The following is an 18,049-nucleotide window of genomic DNA, read 5'->3' as shown; positions in this document are numbered from 1 at the left end:
ACTAGTTAAGATACCAGCTTGAGACCTGGAGACACGCTAAAATGTCTACCGGGAAACACGGAGTCATAGGTTATGTTAGATGCTGGTCCAGTACTCAGGCTTGGGGTGTAAGAGGTCTGCTGGAAATCTTGGAGGCACGGGTTATGAAAGATACTAGTTAAGATACCAGCTTGAGACCTGGAGACACGCTAAAATGTCTACCGGGAAACACGGAGTCATAGGTTATGTTAGATGCTGGTCCAGTACTCAGGCTTGGGGTGTAAGAGGTCTGCTGGAAATCTTGGAGGCACGGGTTATGAAAGATACTAGTTAAGATACCAGCTTGAGACCTGGAGACACGCTAAAATGTCTACCGGGAAACACGGAGTCATAGGTTATGTTAGATGCTGGTCCAGTACTCAGGCTTGGGGTTTAAGAGGTCTCCTGGAAATCTTGGAGGCACGGGTTATGAAAGATACTAGTTAAGATACCAGCTTGAGACCTGGAGACACGCTAAAATGTCTACCGGGAAACACGGAGTCATAGGTTATGTTAGATGCTGGTCCAGTACTCAGGCTTGGGGTTTAAGAGGTCTCCTGGAAATCTTGGAGGCACGGATTATATGTCTGCTCTGTACTGGGACTTGTGTAATAATTATGTCTGCCAGAAAAACTTGGAGACATACCTATCATGTCTGCCATGTGCTGAGATTTGGGGTGTAGTAGTGAATATCTCTGCCAGAAAAACTCGGAGACGTACCTATCATGTCTGCTCTGTACTCGAACTTGGGGGATTGTAAACTATTGGCCAAACAGCATTACAATGAATAGATATTGATGTGCGATTGTTTCTGTAGTTTGGGCAGCCAGGAAACAAACAAGCAGAGGGCCCCAATAGGGGGTAACACGCGCCAGGAAACAAACAAGCAGCGGCCCCCAATAGGGGGTAATATGTCTGTCGGAAAACTTAGAGCCCTACCCAGAATGGCTGCTGTTTGCTGGGACTTGGGGTTCGGGAAAATGTATGCCGGAAATACCTGCTCCGTGCTGAGTCTTGGGGTGTAGTGGTGAACATGTCTGCCGGAAATACTGGCTCTGTACTGGGATTTGGGGTGTATTAGTGAATTTGTTTGCTGGAAATTCCTGCTCTGTGCTGAGATTTGGGGTGTAGTAGTGAATATGTCTGTCCGAAAACTTGGAGACATACCTATCATGTCTGCTCGGTACTCGAACTTGGGAGATTGTAAACTATTGGCCAAACAGCATTACAATGAATAGATACTGATGTGTGATTGTTTCTATAGTTTGGGTGGCCAGGAAACAAACAAGCAGCGGGCCCTCAATAGGGGGTAATATGTCTGCAGGAAAACTTAGAGCCATACCCAAAATGGCTGCTGTTTGCTGGGACTTGGGGTTCAGAAAATGTCCGCCGGAAATACCTGCTCTGTGCTGGGGCTTGGTATAGTAAAATGTCTGCCGGAAGTACCTGCTTTGTGCTGGGACTTGGCGTAGTAAATATGTATGCCGGAAATACCTGCTGTGCGCTGAGACTTGGGGTGTAGTAAACAAGTTCTGCCGGAAAGCTCGGAGACATACCTATCATGTCTGCTCTGTGCTGGGACTTGGAGTGTAGGAAACATGCCTACTGGAAAGCTTGGAGACATACCGCTCATGTCTGCTCTGTGCTGGGACTTCGGGTGTAAGATATCTGCTGGAAAACTTGGAGACATAGGTAAGAATCCTTCCCGGTACCTAGAGAGAAATTTAAAATGAGCATCTGCTACCTGGAGAGATAGCTAAAACTTCCTGCCCTGCATCTGAAGACATAGTTGTGTCCGCCTCATACCTCGACAGGTGCCTAAAACACCTGCCGCATACCCAGGAGAGATTATAAAACTAAAGTATCTCCCAGATCGAGCAGAGGTGACTGGGATAGCATAGACAAGAGTTTGATGCCTGGCAGATAACTAAGATGCGCCATAGGGTAAATGCAAGATGGCCGAAGTGCAGGATGTAGCCCGGATCCAGTCTTGAGTTAAATTCAGCAATATTATGTCATATAACAAGTGTCTTTTCCATGTAAGGTCCTTGCTTCCCTAGTTAGTGAATATATTGTTAAAGTTTCCTGCTGTGTGATCACACTGAACAGTGTGTTCCTACCTCTAATTTAATGGGGTTGTCTCATTGTATGGCTTTGGATTAAAGTCATGACAAACAAGGAATGGGGTGAGAGCACTCTTAGCCAAACCAAAGCATGGATTCGGTAAGTTGAAAACTTGCTGGCAGCATGTGAAGCAACTGAGAACTAATAACGAATTCTCTGCTAACCAAGAAAGGCCCTGAAGTTGAGACCTAACATTTTGGTAATGCATTCTGTTTATTTCAAAGGTACGCAATGAGCTGATCTCTCAAATAATTGAAATTCACAAATAATCTGAGTGCTGGAGCAGGGAGTAGGTCTGGGGTAGGGGGTGGGAAAGACAAGAAAATTCTCAGTGCTTTGTAAGTGCAGAATCCTACTCTGGTTATTGAGACGGGCATGTCAAATCCCTCCCAGAGTCTATATGCAGTGTCTGCAGACGAGCCAACAATAGTGCTAAGGAATGAATCAATCCAGTTTAAAAAGGAGGGAAATTAGTGATCAGTTTGGGTTTTGATGGTGTTTAGGGGGGATTCGTTTCAGTTTTGTTGTTGTTTGATTGATTTTTGAGACAAGGTCTCACTAAATGACCTCAAACTCACAAAGATCTGCCTGCCTCTACCCTCTAATTGAGAATGCTGACATTAAAGGCTATTTATTGACTTAGAGGAAGGCAATCACTAGCTAAGAAATTGGAAGCTGAAAAGGGCAAGGAAATTAGTTCTCCTCTGAATCTTCAAAAGTACTGCACCCCAGCTGATCTGTCAATTTCACCTGGATGGGTCACACTTAACTTCTGACGTCTAAAATGATAGGGCCATAGATCTGTGTTGTTTTCGGCCTCCAAGTTTGTGGTGATTTGTAACAGCAAGTAACAAATCCAGTAAGGAAGTATATACTGACCTCTGTACTTGGCTCTTCTTAGAGGTTAAAGTGGTTATGGGGACATCCAGAAAAGGAATCATGAGCTAGATAGGCTAGGGCACAGAGCATGCCTTCTGCAGCTGCTCTGTAAAACGCCTTTGCCTAATGAATTAATCAACTCAGCTCACACTGGCATAACAAAATACCAGACTGGACTGGGCAATTAGAAAGCCAACGGTTCTGTCTTACAGTTCTGGAGAATAGATGTCTCTAAAATGAAGGTTGATTTCTGGCGTTAGCTCTTTCTGTCTTCCTGGATTGCGAGTAGCTGCCTTCTTTCTGCACCTTGTCTTGTAGAGAGAGGGCTTAATTCCTCTTCCTCTAAGAATGGGAGCCCTGGTGAACTCTAAGACCTCATTTGGTTTGAAAGTACTTCCTTTAAAGACTTTATGGCCAAATGCAGTCAAATTTGAATGGTTTCTCTCTTCCACTCTTGTAGAGAAATGATCTCAGACAGTCTGGTGGGTGGTTTGATGTAACTGGATTTCTCAAATACAGTTGGAAGCTTGTTGACATGTACTGGTATAGGCATGCCTGAAGCAATTAGCCTTTTCTGCGCATTCAACAGCTGTTTAGTATGCAGGGCCTTCTATTGAAATCCACATGGAATTACACTCTATAGGTCTACTTTAATTTTTAAAAATATTTTTAGATATTATCTGTATGGGTGTTCTGCTTGTGTGTATGTCTGTGCACTGTGTGTGTGGCTGTTGCCTACCAGTGTCAGAAGAGGGTTCATGGGATTCCCTGAAATTGGAGTTATGTACGGTGCTAGGAACCAAACCTAGGGCCTCTGTGAGAACAGGACGTGCTCTCCGAGCTCCTTTAAAATAGTGATTATAGTTTGGCGTGGTGGCTCACACTTGCAATGGAAGCACTGTAAAAGCAGAGACAGGGGCTGGAGAGATGGCTCAGATGGTAAGAACACTGATTGTTCTTCCAGAGGTCCTGAGTTCAATTCCCAGCAACCACACTGTGGCTCACAACCATCTGTAAAGAAATCTGGTGCCCTCTTCTGGCCTGCAGGCACACATGCAGACAGAACACTGTAAACAAAATAAATAAATAAATCTTAAAAAAAAAAAAAAAGCAGAGACAGGATTGCAGCAAGTTCAAGACCACCCTGGGCTATATAATCAGTTCCTCGTCAACTTGGCTAGAGGACACGTGGACTTCTTAATAAATAGTAAACATAAGAACTTTCTATTTAAATCCACACATGTGGCAACCTAGGCAGTATTCATAGCAAATAACAAAACACTATTAGTTCCATGTACAAATAGTTTATCATTTGTGCTACTTCTTTTTCATGAAGTAATAAACACAAATGGGGAGCTGGAGAGATGGCTCAGAGGTTAAGAACATTGCCTGCTCTTCCAAAGGTCCTGAGTTCAATTCCCAGCAACCACATGGTGGCTCACAACCATCTGTAACGGGGTCTGGTGCCCTCTTCTAGCCTGCAGTCATACACACAGACAGAATATTGTATACAAAATAAATAAATATTTAAAAAAATAAATAAATAAACACAAATGACATTTAACAAAAGTGTATAGTTAAAGTGTAAATTGACTAATAAATATGAAAACCCGAGAAACTAGAGTAAAGCTGAAAGAGAAGTCCAAGGCAAATGGGATTATAGAAAAAAATAGGTGATGTTAATTGGAGAGACTATACATAGAAAATTCAGAGTAACCAGGTGGTGGTGGCACACATCATGAACCCAGCACTCTAGATGCAGAGGCAGGCAGATCTCTGTGAATTCAAGGTCAACCTGGTCTACAGAGGAAGTTCCAGGACAGCCAGGCTTATGAAAAGAAATCGGGCTCAAAAAATGAACAAACAAACAAAAAGAACCCAGAGTAACTGGCAGGCATTGACGTAAGTGAAGATTTGGTTGTGAGAACCAACAGGTTTTCAACAACCTTCTTTCTTGAGATCTGGCGCCCTCTTCTGGCCTGCAGGCATACATACAGATGGAACACTGTCGTATACAAAATAAATAATTTTTTTTTTAAATCGCAGCCTTATATTGATTTCATTTGCAAGATTTCCTGTGACAGTAATTGCTGCTTTTAATACTGGATTTCACCACCAGTAGGCAAAGTGTGAATGTACTTCTGTTTTTTTAAGACAGAGTCTCATTGTGTACACCTGGCTGAACTGGAACTCAATATGTAGGCCAGGGTAGTCTTGAACTCCTGGAATTAAGGGTGTGCCTCACCAGTCAAGCATGAATGATTCTTCTTTAACCAAAGTTCTTAGTGAAGCTCTTAGCACTAATAACATTTGCCACTTTCAACTTTGTTTTCAGAGATGTTATGTATCTGATGAAAAAGCCTCTAACCCGTATTTTCTGTCTGAACCCACCACCACACAAAGTGGTCCTCAAATTATTCTTCTCCCGCTTAACCTCCTGGAAAATCCAATGATGATGAGTTCTATCCTAGTTCTTTTGAGACCATTAACTCAAACGTTTTATTACTCTGAAAGCCTTTATGGGTTTTATATAGATTTTCTGCTACTGGAGAGCATGAACTGGGGAAGATATTTTGAATAGGATTTTTTATTTTTGTTTATTTTAGTTTTTTCAAGGCAGGGTTACTCTGCAACAGCTCTGACTGTCCTGGAACTCGGTTTGTAGACCAGGCTGGCCTCGATTCCGCCTGTTTATGCCTCCCAAGTGGTTAAAAGTGTGCGCCACCACCGCCTGGCTAGGATTTTTATTATAAATTTTTGTTCTTTGACAATTTCTCAGGCATATATAATTCCTTCTGCTTACTCTCCCTACCCTTGATTTCCCTCCTACCCTGGTCAATCCCCTTATTCCTTATAAAAATCTCTCTTGCATTTACTTGTTTTTGTTTAGTTTAGTGTTTCACAGTTTAAGACATTTATGTGGGGCTAGAGAGAAGGCTCAGGGGTTAAGAGGGCTTGAGTTCAATTCCCAACAACCACAGCGCAGCTCACAAACATCTATAATGATGATCTGGTGCCCTCTTCTGGCACGTAGGTATATCTGCAGAGCACTCATATCTAAAATATAAATTAATTAATTAAGCAAACTTAACCAAAGAAGAAATTTAAAGGAAAAAAGAAAAGACATTTGACCTTGAGTTTGGAGCAATCAGAGCCTTGTGAGATCATCAGTGTCTACATTTGGGTATCTCACCCCTCAATCCATTAGTTGCCAATAGTAAGTGATAGGGCCTCATGGGCTCCTTTTTCAAAGATGTTAAGATTTAACGTAACAGGGGGCTGGAGAGATGGCTCAGTGGTTAAGAGCATTGCAAGCTCTTCCTAAAGGAACCGAGTTCGATTCCCAGCAACCACATGGTGGCTGACAACCATCTGTAATGAGGTCTGGTGTCCTTCTGGCCTACAGACATATATGCAAACAGAATAGTGTGTCCATAATAAATAAATAAATATTTAAAAAAAGATTTAACATAACAGACTGTCTTAATTAGGGTTTTTTCTTTTTTAATTAAAAAATTTATTTTACATACCCCAGTTCCCTCTCCCTCCTCTTTTCCCACCGCCCCTTCTCCCCCACTTTCCATCCCCCCATCTACTCCTCAGAGGGTCTAAGGCCTTCCTTTGGGGAGTCAACAAGGTCTGGCTTACCAACTTGAGGCAGGACCAAGCCCCTCCCCACTCATATGAAGGCTGAGCAAGGGAATGGGCTCCAAAACGCCAGTTCATGCACCTGGAATAGCTCCCCCAACAGACAATCTTTCTTCTTTTATTAATTAGGGTTTCCATTGATGAGACAAAATGCTGAGACCAAAAAGCAAGCTGGGGAGGAAAGGGTTTATTTGGCTTATACTTCAACCTTGCTGTTCATTATTGAAGGAAGTCAGGACAGGAACTCAAACAGGACAGGGAACCGGGAGGCAGGAGCTGATGCAGAGGCCATGGATGGAGAAGTGTTACTTACTGGCTTGCTTCCCATGACTTGATCAGCCTGGTTTCTTATAGAACCCAGGACCACCAACCTAGGGATGGCACCACTCACCATGGGCTGGGCCCTCTCTCATTGATCACTAATTGAGAAAATGCCTAATAGCTGGATCTCACTGAGATATTTCCTCAACTGAGACTCCTTCCTTTCTGATGATTCATGCTTATATCAAGTTAGCACACAAAAACAGCCAGTACAACTGACCACTAATTAAGCTATAACTCTTCCTTTCTTCTTCCCCCACAAGATCTCACATTAAAATCATAAATAATTTTAAAAGTTCCAGTCTTTATGAACTCAGACACATTGAAATTTCAGTCTCTTAAAACATCCAATCTCGGGCTGGAGAGATGGCTCAGTGGTTAAGAGCGCTGGCTGCTCTTTCAGAGGTCCTGAGTTCAACCACACGGTGCTTGCAAACCACCTGTAATGAGATCTCGCGCCCTCTTCTGGCAGGCAGATGTGCATGCAGGCAGAACACTACCCTTAATAAAATTCTTTTTAAAAAAAAATCCAATCTCTTTTAGTAGTGAGATCTGGCGCCCTCTTCTGCCCGGCGGGTGGACATTCAGGCAGAACACTACACTTAATAAAATTCTTTTTTAAAAAATTCAATCTCTTTTAAAAGTATAAGTCTTTTCAACTGCGGGCTCCTTTAAGAAATTCAAAATTAAATACCTTCTTCAAGAGGGAAGAACCAGGGCACCTTCACAATTTGAAACAAGCAAAGTCAAACTCCAACAGTATAAATAACTCAATGTCTAGTTATCCGGGATTCACTCATAACCTCCTAGACTCCTGCAAAGAGCTATGGTCACTTCTTCAGTTCCACCCTCTCCAGCACACGCAGCTTGTCTTCTAGGCTCGGGCTGACTCCACTCCACTGCTGTTGCTGTTCTGGGTGATCATCCCATAGTACTGGCATCTCCAAAATGCTGGGATTGTCTGTCTGCTGCAAATGGGCTACACTTTGATCAATAGCTTCCCATAGGCTCTCCTCATGGCACCAACCCTCAACTTCTTTGCATGACCCCTTCCGTCCCGCAATGGCCTTTCCTGACCTCTCACAGTGCCAAGTCTCAGCTGCTCTCTATGACCCCGTCATGCCTTCAAAACCAGTACCACCTGTACCACGTGACTCTTACACACTACCAAGTCCAGCTGCCAGCATGAGGTACAAGCTTGGCGGCCTCTAGAACAGTTTCCTTGTGCTCCTGTGTTCCCAGGAAACACTTCCAAGATTTCACCTCAGTGATGCTGGTCTCTTTTTTGGGGGGGGGGGGGGATTTTTTTTGAGACAGGGTTTCTCTGTAGTTTTTGGTGCCTGTCCTGGAACTAGCTCTTGTAGACCAGGCTGGCCTCAAACTCACAGAGATCCGCCTGCCTCTGCCTCCCGAGGGCTGAGATTAATGCTGAGATTAAAGGCGTGCGCCACCACCCGCCCGGCTTGCTGGTCTCTTCTTTTTCTTAATATTTATTTATTTAGTATACAATATTCTGTCTGTATGCCTGAAGGCCAGAAGAGGGCGCCAGACCTCTTTACAGATGGTTGTGAGCCACCATGTAGTTGCTGGGAATTGAACTCAGGACCTCCTGATATTAGGAACCAGGCGAACATGTTAAACATTGTTGCCTCCGGCCCATTGGATGGAAAGGAAAGCTCTATTTTCTTGGAGCACTTCTACAGGTTAGCTATGGCCAGGGAGATCATGTCCAACTCTAAATTACTTACAGTACAAACTTTTCTGAGGATTTACCTCCTCTTGTATGAGGCAACTTCATCATTTAGGACCGAGAAACATAGTGGCCCTTTCCTCTACTCAGCCTCCCCTCCCCCCCAGCAGCAGTCCATTCCATTTCCACAATTTACAGATATTCTTTCTTCCCCCCACCTACTCCTTAGCCTCAATAGTGTTTCACTTCTCAATTTTATTGAATTTGTGTTTTTAGTATTATTCCCTCGAACTTCCCTCAAAATGGGACCTCAAATCACCCACCACCAGTGATTAAAGAGAAAAAAAAAAAAAAAACTGGCTAGGGCTGGAGGTGCAGGCCTGGGGTGCTGGCAGGTGGATCTCTATGGATTTGAGGCCAGCATGGTTTACACGGATTCCAGGCCAGCCAGGTATCCAGGGCTACACAGTGAGACCCATTGTGTAGGGGACTAAAACCAAGGTCATTAAGTTAAAAACTGACATGGAAAACAGGCTTGGTGGGGCAATCCTGTAATGCTAGGGAGATTTTTCTGGCTACTTTGGACTTGGAGGCTAGCTAGACTTGGCTATGTGAAAACGTATCTTTGAAAAAAATGGGGGGGGGGGGCAGGAGTGGTAGTGGTGAAAAGATGCTTCAGCAGTTAAGAGCACTAAATTGTTCTTCTGGAGAAACCAGGTTATAGTCCTACTACTCACAAGGTGGCAACTCTTAAGTCCAGTTCCTTGGGATACAACACCCTCTTGTGGCCTCCAAGGGCATAACTCGCACACTGGATGTCTAGACATGCAAAGCTTTCATATACATAAAATACTAACTATCTAAATTTAAAGGGAAGAAACTGTCATATACAAGCACAATGTTTTCAAAACAAAACATTTTATTTGACATAAAGCTCCCCCCACCCACCCACCCACCCACCCATCCACCCACCCACCCACCCATCCACCCACCCTGACTCATTGTGACAGAGATGACTTTAGATTGTCTTATGGTGGTCATGCATGCTAAGCAGCATTTTTCTAGTCTTTAAAACACCCAAGAGTCAAACAAAGAAGTTCTGCATTCCACGAGTCCAAGTGTCTTCCACGTGCTTCGGTATAGAGATCGTTCGCAGTTGGTTGGGGAGGTGATGCCGCTGTCTTTAGATTTGTTTACAAAGTTCATTTATGCGACCAAAGCAGATGATGATAAAGTGCTCTTACGGTTGCTTAATCGGTAGTCATACTGATGGCAGAAACTGTGGAAGGAAGGCTTTTAGTTACTTTTTCCTGTGCACTTTCCAGAATTGTAGCCCCATTCCTACCCATACAAAGGGATGTTACTGGGTGCAGCCAATCCCACAAGTTAAAACCTGACCTCAGTTGCACTTCAGCTGTGTCTGTTGGCCCAACTTAGTTTTAAAGAAAATTTAAAGAAGTTGAACTCCCAGACCTCTTCAACCTGGCTCCACCTAGTCTTTCCTTTTTCTCTTTCCTTCTCCATTTGTGGATGGCAACATTGGCTTGCCAAGCAAAGTACAGTTTAGATACTTTAAGAGTATGTAGGGGTTATAATAAATAAGCCCCCTTTATAGCAAATTGTGACTTCAGTTTCAAGGCAACTTGGATATAGAGGTCACATTGATTAATGTATCTCATTCCTATGTAACACAAGGCTTAGCTGATAGCCATTTAGATGAAAATATATTTTTGGAAACATTTAGCAAACTTTCTCAATACTTTTTAGTTATTGGAACTGCATTCAAGTAGAGAAAAGGCGGTCCCAATTTAGTTCCAGACCGCAGTGATGTTCTCAAGACCCATTGAGAACAAAGGTAAGCTGCTCTGCGGACACAGGCTTGACCTTTTCCTTCACTCTGCCTCCTGTCCCACCCTCTGAGTGAAAAAAAAATAGAAGAGGTCAAAGCACAATCAACCCTCCTTAAAGAAGGCATTTTTTCAAGTTTTTTTTGATAGTCTTTCTTTCCTCCAATTTTCTGATTGTTTCCAATTCTCTTATTCTCAAATTTTATGCAAGCATGTTAAAATTTGAGGTTATTTTCATCCACTGGCATTATTTACCATAGCAAGCCCCTTAAGTAGTTTTTTGGGTTTTTTTATTTTTATTTATTTATTTTTTTTTTTGCAGTAAGGAGAACATTTTTTAAATTACTGTATGCTATCTGATTCTATGAAAGAGACCCATTCAGGCAGACAAAATTTGCAAATGTATTTCAAAGCCTGCTGCAGCTCAAGAATGGGTTGTTTCCCCCAGGGATAATCCTAAGGAGACAGAAGTTGGGGAGCTAAGTGACTGTCATCCCTTCTGATCAGTAATGGTCACAGTCATAGATTAAATAAGTCATGAGCTAGAATATCGAAGCGTTTCTTTGAGCACAAGGGTTGCAACTTTAGGAGCAGGCTTACTACAAAACCCAGCTTCCTGTTCATGTAGTGGCCAGAGAGATGAAGGTGGGGACTTTAACTGCATGTTACTTGGGGACTGAGTCTTGCCACTACCTAAGCAGCAGTCCCCAGTGTTCAGCAGTCCTGGGGAAGGTGTGCCTATTGGTTTCTGTCTTTCACATCTCAGGAGCCAAACAAGGAAGGCCTGAGAATTATATGCAAATGTTTGTAGAACAGATGAATGAATGAATGAAGAAAATGAATGAATAGTAACATTCTTCCTGTGGTCTAACCTGAGTCAATTAAAAAGCCAGTGCCTTTCAGTCTAGAGAGTGCTTGAGCTAATATTTCTATTTAATAAGGAACACCAGTCTGCTTTTCAGGGCATCCGTAAGTCACACTAAGTGCCTCTTGGAGCAGATGTGTTTCATTTAGCATCCAGTAGCGTCTTTTGCACTCTGAGCTAAGGTCAGACTTTAAGTCCCCTTATCCTGGCTTTAAAGTAGGCCAGTGAGCAAATGACCTTTGGAGGGACGTCTTAGTTAGGGATGTCCTTAACTAGGGACATCTTCATTTTATGTTGAATGAATCTTGGCCTTCATTTGATTTTCAAATCTCCAGGTCAAGTCAGTGGGTCTTCAAGACCCTACCTATTGAACTAATCCATCAAGCATAGCGACTGCAAGCAGTCAGCCACTAAAATAGTATTTACTCAGTAATGAGATAGGTTCCACAGGCTGGGCATGGGGACACACATCTGGAATCTCAGCAGCACCTCAGAAGCTGTGACTGGAGATTCAGCAACTAGAAGCAGCCTGAGCTCATGCTCTGGGTGCTTGACCCTCAGATTGTACTTCTATTTTGTGAGGTTCTGGACCACACTAAGTATTGTAGTAGCATCTGACGCTCTGATCCCTTCCTGTCCTTCTGTTCCCTGACGTCCATGCTGTGGAACTACCTGACACTGGACAGGACAGTCCACTTAGCTCAATATTTACTTAGCACAGCACCTTATACAAATCCATTTTTTTCTGTTTTCATTTCATCATTGAAGTCAAGAGCAGTTCTGGCCTAGCTCTCAGACATGCTGGGCATGCTTTGTGAGAGAAAGCAAATCTTTGTTTGCACAGCATGCAGCACAGTAAGATGCAAGTATTAGGTGACAAGCATTCTGAAGAAGCTTTAGCCATGAGGAAACCCAGAAAGTTGTCACTATTCACATACAAAGCCAACAGCTAGGTCCTAGCTTTATAGAACTGCAGACTTCATAAAGCTCCACACAGATCTCTGTTGTGGGCAATGATGTTGTGGGTAATAATAATGGTAATGAATTTTTCTATTCCCAGTGTCTGGGGATAAAAGCAAATAATTATTGACTACTGGGCATGTATGGCAACTTACAAGTTATAAATTAGTCTTGCACATAATTTCTTTAGTTATAGAGGACACTAAGGATGCTGCTTGGTCTTTGCATCTCAATGCCTAGCAAGGGCATTGTTTTGTAATAAATGATTGCCATTCAATCTTGCATTCATCCACTGATGACTGTCTCATATATTCAGTGTTCAACAGTAATTTCTTTGCTTTATTTGCACATTCAGACAAACGTGACAGAATTCTAAAAGCTGGGAAATTGGTACCAAATAAGTAAATATTTGGTACATTTATATGATACCCCAAAGTTCATAAAATGCCAACATACATATTACTCTCAGCCTTGGGCACAAATGAAATAAATTTAAGTCTGTGTATCTCTCCAGTGCCCATAAAAGAGAATATACCGAGGGCTAGGGAGATAGTTCAGAGGTTAAGAGCACTGGTTGCTCTTCCAGAAATCGAGTTTACTTCCCAGCAACCACATGGTGGCTCACAACCATCTACCAAGAGATCTGGCGCCCTCTTCTGGCGTGCAGGCAGAACACTGTTTAAATCATTTTGCTGTTTAAATCATTTTAAAAAAGAATATACCATATATAGGCAATCAATCTTGGTATATTCATTCAACAGGCATTTAACATCTTGGTTTACCAAGATTTCTCTCACTGTGTCCCAAGGTTCTGGGTTCAAATGGTCCTGCTGTTTCAGCAGCCTGAAGTCAGAGCATATGCTACCACACCCAGCTGGTTAACTATTTGTCCCATTCTTCTCAGTGTAAGCCAAGAAGACAATGAGAATTTCGTAGAGCCTGTGCCTATTATGTAGGCAGTTTTATTTCTATAGGAAATATGGAATGTCCTACACTTCTGTAGTATTTTATAGGGCAAATAAATGTTCTTGTGTTAGCTGGCCCTCATCACTAAAGTCTTGACTGATTAAATTAACTGTGATCTCATACCTTGTAAATTAAGCAGTATAGAATGGAAACATTCTATTTCATGGCAGAGTTAGTCAAGACAATTCATCCTGTATTTTATGTACCTAACATAATACCTGACACACAGGAGTTAGTTAGTACTCATTCATTTGTGCACAGGGAGCTATTGCTAGCTGTACAGTGCTTTATAGTTTACCAAGCACTTTACTGTGCTCTTTCTTAACTTTTAGTTTTGTTATCCCTGGTGCCGAGCATGGTGTTTTGCAAGTTATAAGGTGATCCCAATAGGGGAGTCACTTATACTTGGGGCATATTTTGTAGTTTAAAGTCACTTTCCATGTGTTTTCTGCTACCTGGCATACTGAAAATCACCAATGCAATAGAAACACATTGGCCTGAAGTATGGATTATCCTTCATTCATTCAAGCCATCGTTATATAATTCTTTTCCCTAAACATATTTTGACTTGTTATTCCTGCAGCAATCATTGTGTCCAGAGAATGCACGCACTAGGTAAGACGCATGCATTCAGCACTGACATAGAAGCTTTAGTGTGCTTTGTGGTTTATAAAACATATTTCTATGTCTTCATGTTAGCTGGAAGTGACCATACTTAAGCAGCACATCCTTAGTACTCAGCGCAAAGATAGGCATAAGTTGTGTTATTCAGACATAGTCCCTGGTGTTTAGATCAGGGCTTGGTCAAGTCCAAAGCAATGGGCCAGTGAGGGATTTTTACCTTCTGAAAAGGTTTCTTTTCTTTTTAAAAGAATGAGCAACTAAGACCAATGGCCCACAAAGCCTCGGGTATTTACAGTCCTTGACTCCTTCCAGGAAAAACTCAAATTGCATTTTCAAATGTTAACTATGTGTGGTTGCCCATGTGCTATGAGCATGTCACTTTTTTTCTCCTGTGTTGTATCAGTCATTAAAGTCAAGTTCCCTCTTAAAGGGGGATAGGGGGAACCAGAAGCATGAAACCTATTAAATAGTCCTAAATTCTTTCATCATTAATCCTAAAGGTGGGTGTTAAACCCAGGACTTAGTGAATACACCAAAATTCCTTGGCCACTACCATGAACAGGGAGTTAGTTCGGACCTCGGTCTGTCCCAAATCTAATCACTGTTATCATTATTAGAAATTCCATACCCTGCTCACCTAAGCCCAAAGAAGGAAGCTGATGTTGGCTGGTGCTTCTCAGGTTGGCACATTTGCATATTGCTCGTCTAATTCTTCTCATTGGTCTGGAGCATATCTTCATATTTTCTCTAGATAGCCTGCTACTGTTTTCCCCTAACAGTCTGGTGCTTTCCTTTCTCATAGCCTAAGGCTGCAGAGTTAGGGTGGATTGAAGTACAGTATCTGTACGGCTGCTAGGGGAATATCAAAAGTCACACTAGATAACACTGGCTGGATTTTGTTCTCTTTCTCTCTCTCTCTCTCGCAAGAGGAACAGACATGAAGAGAAATGGAAGTTTTAAAACATCAAAACTTTAAGAAATGGCTAAAATCAGGTTTAAAACAGACTAAAGATCAACCCCTGCACAATGCTGTCAACCTAAAAGCTTGTTCCTTTATGGTAAATGACATTATTGAAAAGTACATCAAGTAAAACTGGCATGAATGGAAATCTGAGAAGCGAGTACTGAAAACGTCCGTGGGGGGGGGGCAGTATAAAAGTTGGGAGGGTCTCATCTTCAGATTTCCCTTAGTCTTGGGGTTTTAACCCCCCCCCCCCCCCCCAGACTTCTAGGCCACAGGCCTCCAACTTCTAGTCCATATAGGCTTGAGTCCTTAGATCTTAGGTTTAGACTTAGCTCAGGTGCAGGTCTCAGTTCGTCGACTTCACATGGGTCCTGTAGAAACAGCCCTTCTTCTATGGGTTGTCAGCATTCTGTCCATCCAACTTGAGACTCAAACTTTCCAGCCAGCTCAGACAGGCCTTCTGTATCTTGGTCCTTAAGTCTGTCTTCCACTTTGGGTCTTTACATGTTCCTTTCAGGTCTACTTCAGTCCTGACCAAAGCGCTGGATTTTCTCTTAGATTATTCCGCAGGGCTTGAAGAACAGCTCCACTGGTGATATTCCGCAGGCTAGGAAGACCCTCTGTCTCTCTCTCTCTCACACACACACACACACACACACACACACACACACACACACACACACACAGAAATATCCAAGAGGATTAGAGGAAGAGGGAGACAAACTCGTAAAAAGACTGGCATTCTCAAAGTGAGTAGCAAGGGGAGAAAGTAGAAGGGAAATAAAGAAACAAACACTAGAGTAATGCTGAGATCAGAAATCACAAATAGCAGAGACACAGCTGCAAAGAAGGAAAAAGGAGATGTAGTAAAGAGACTCATGTGCTAAGGATAGAAACAGCAGAAAGGAAAATATGAATGTTGAGTCAAAGGACTGACAAGCAGATCACACAGAAAAAAGCAAGTGAGGTGAACACAAGGAAAGGAGAGGATTGCAAGCAACATGTGACCCAAAGGAGAGTCGTGAAAGGCAGAAAGAGTAAAAGAAGAGTTATGAGAAACAGCAACCAGATAGAAAAAACAGAGCCACATCTAGCCAAGACAAGGCACAAATCACAGAGAGGAGAGGAGAAAATAAGACAAAGCACAAAGCTCTGCTAGGAAGAAATTAGTAGAGAAACACAGCAATAGGTAAGATAGACTGTACACAGAGAAGGAGTAAAAGACACTTGACATAGACATCAAAGCAAGGAAGGAAGAAAAACATACAAGGCGAGGAAGAAAGACATACAACAAAGCAAGGGAGAAAAACATACACGGCAAGAAAGGAAGAAAAGAAGGAAGGAAGGAAGGAAGGAAGGAAGGAAGGAAGGAAGGAAGGAAGGAAGGAAGAAAGACATACAAGGCGAGGAAGAAAGACATACAACAAAGCAAGGGAGAAAAACATACACGGCAAGAAAGGAAGGAAGGAAGGAAGGAAGGAAGGAAGGAAGGAAGGAAGGAAGGAAGGAAGGAAGAAAGAAAGAAAGACATACAAGGCGAGGAAGAAAGACATACAACAAAGCAAGGGAGAAAGAAATACAACAAAGCAAGGGAGAAAAACATACACGGCAAGAAAGGAAGGAAGGAAGGAAGAAAGAAAGAAAGAAAGAAAGAAAGAAAGAAAGAAAGAAAGAAAGAAAGAAAGAAAGAAAGAAAGACAGACATACAAGGCGAGGAAGAAAGACATACAACAAAGCAAGGGAGGAAAACATGCAAAGCAAGAAAGGAAGAAAGGAAGGAAGGAAGAAAGAAAGAAAGAAAGAAAGACACACAAGGCGAAGAAGAAAGACATACAAGGCGAGGAAGAAATAGACACATCAATAGATACATCAAAGAAAAAGAGCAAGAAAGACGCACAAGGCTAGGAAAAAAGACACACAAATCAAGGGAAGAAACGAATACATCAAAGAATGAGACACACAAAGGAAGAAATAGATGTATAAAACAATTAAGAAATAGACACCCAACACAGTACACACTTACAATTGAAAGAAGTAAGCAAAGTTCAACAAGAGGGTAAAAAGAAAAGCAGACAGGGAAGGAAGGGAAAAGTGTCATTAGTACAGTAAGTGATTCGTGTACCAGTACTACCTATGTTAACCCCAGTAATAGTACATCATAATCCCCTACTCTAAGGCAGAGGCTCTAATGCTTAGGGATCCCTTCAGGCACTACTGAGTGTTTGCACGCAGTGCCCGTTGACTTTATTCTCCAGGGTGTCCATTTCACTTGCCAGGCATTATATTAAGCCCTTTCCATTCACGATTTCATTTGACCTTTTAAATAGACAAGTCTTACAGGGGACTAAATTGGCAAAAGTCATACAACCAAAGAGTAGCCAATTTAAACAGAGAATGAACACCTCTTAGCATTCTATTACATGGTTTCCCTAATTTCCATAAGCGCCAAATGCCACAGGTGGCTGCGTATTTTAATTGTCATCCTCACTTTCCCCGTTTCTTTAAGAAAACAGGCTTGGAAAAAAAAAAAGAAAACGGGTTTGGTTTTTTACATCCTTTATAATGGCTGCTTCAGGATTTAGGTTTTTTTTTTTTTTTAACACTAAACCTTAAATGTACAATTGTCACAGAAACAAATCCTTTCAGCGGAAACAAACTATTTAAGACTTTCCAGTAGGCAAACGGCTGAGAATGAATGGCAGAGCACCAATCCAAAGACAGCGGGAGGCCACATTTCTCTATGATGCAACTGGTGAGCAGGCTATTGTTGGAGTTGCTGCTAGGAGCCCAGTTGCCAGTGTGGAAGCCTGGTCCTCTTCCAGCATGTATTTGGCCCAACTTCACACCATGGCATTAGACCACCACCACACTCCACACGGCACCGCCTTCCAGCAAATGCAAACCCCCAGAGGACTGCAATGCTGGCAACTTACTTCATTCTGTTGCTTTAAGATGCAGGCATGGGGGCTGGAGAGATGGCTCAGAGGTTAAGAGTACTGGCTGCTCTTCCAGAGGTCCTGAGTTCAATTCCCAGCAACCACATGGTGGTTCACAACCATCTGTACTGAGATCTGGCGCCCTGCTCTGGCGTGCAGGCATACATCGAGGCAGAATGTTGTATACATAATAAATAAAAAAAAAAA

The sequence above is a fragment of the Microtus oregoni genome, unplaced genomic scaffold (assembly GCF_018167655.1).
Source record: "Microtus oregoni isolate MIOR12 unplaced genomic scaffold, Mior012 000203F_ref0000192, whole genome shotgun sequence".
Classification (NCBI taxonomy): domain Eukaryota; kingdom Metazoa; phylum Chordata; class Mammalia; order Rodentia; family Cricetidae; genus Microtus; species Microtus oregoni.
This window is presented reverse-complemented; position numbering follows the sequence as displayed.